Source organism: Leptidea sinapis, chromosome 1, assembly GCF_905404315.1.
Source record: "Leptidea sinapis chromosome 1, ilLepSina1.1, whole genome shotgun sequence".
Lineage (NCBI taxonomy): Eukaryota > Metazoa > Arthropoda > Insecta > Lepidoptera > Pieridae > Leptidea > Leptidea sinapis.
This window is the reverse complement of record NC_066265.1, coordinates 13777537-13778810: the sequence shown is the minus strand read 5'-3', so window position 1 is coordinate 13778810 and position 1274 is coordinate 13777537. Positions and strand designations below refer to the sequence as shown.

Below are 1274 nucleotides of genomic sequence, written 5' to 3'. Positions count from 1 at the left end.
AAATGTTACAATTCATAGGTAATTCTTTATTAACGAATCTGCTGTTTTTTTTTTAAATATTTTATAAAACAGTATGTAAAAATGACAAACTGTTTAGATTGTAAAGTGTGACATCTCAAGTCAATACCCTAATATGTAATTATTGGGGCTGAGCAGGTTATCAATTGTAAAATAGATCCTGTAGATGAGACCTAAGAGTTGAACAAGATATACCAAGATTTACGATCGATGTGTCTCTCGAACGGTTAGCTCAATTGGTAAGAGCGTTCGGATGGAACCCGAGAGGCGCGGGTTCGAGTCCCGCATCGTTCGTAAATTTTAGTATAAATTAAATTTGCTATAATATATATGGCATGGCATAATGTATATGGCAATCAGTTTTACTGGTAGATTCTTAATTTTATTGTTATTGCTACTCAAGTCCCTGTGAGTTCTTTTTAAATTAATACTAAAAGGCTTATATATTTTTCTTAATTAATTCATGTTGTATAATTGTATGGCCAATTTTCCTATATATTGATAGGCAAGGTATGCTATTAATCAAATGAAAACAAATGTTCATTGGCGAGTAATATTTATTTGAAGGTATTAAAAAGGTAGATATAGATTATTCGTTACGTCGCTACATCGTTACGTCAAAATAGAATATGTAGTGATTACATTTATCAATATTGTCTATACATTGTCTACGAGTAGATATTGACTGATAGGCAACTCATAATAACGTTGGAAGCTTCAATCAAAGCAGGACTGATAGCTAGTTAGATAAATAATAATTACCGACATGGAAATTTCTAGTTAGTGTTGAAATTTATTTAGCAGTAGGTAAGTCTTCATCAATATTTTACAATAAGAGTTATATTTCAAATTAATCGAATAAAATTATAGTGAAAATAGCATATTGTATTAGGGGTTAAAGCGTGAAATGAGCGGTTTGTACTGAAAAATTTTAATTCGTTATTATTATTTAACATTTAATTACCCATATTATCTATAGGTACATTGCTGCCATGTTTACGAATAGGAAGTTCATTTATGCCTTTGCCATAGAGCTATTGTGATCTAGATTCGACAAACTGTGTGAAAGCATTTTGTACTGCCTCCAGAGAAGAAAACTTTTTATCACGTTAAGAATTGTCCAAATCACGAACAATATAGTAGGCCGTTGGTCTGGCGAATACGGAGGGTGTTGAATGATTCCTGTAGAGTTAAAATGGTTTCTCGTGCTGGATGAGGTCTCGCGTTATCATGGAGTAATAATGATGAAGATCGAT

The 1274-nt window shown here is 31.9% G+C and overlaps 1 non-coding gene across 1 annotated transcript; it reads left to right on the top strand.

The window, feature by feature from the left end:
• The first annotated feature begins 239 nt into the window (after positions 1-239).
• Positions 240-312, top strand: Trnas-gga (transfer RNA serine (anticodon GGA)). The gene has a single exon. It is a non-coding gene; the product is annotated as a tRNA-Ser (tRNA).
• The last annotated feature ends 962 nt before the right edge of the window (positions 313-1274 follow it).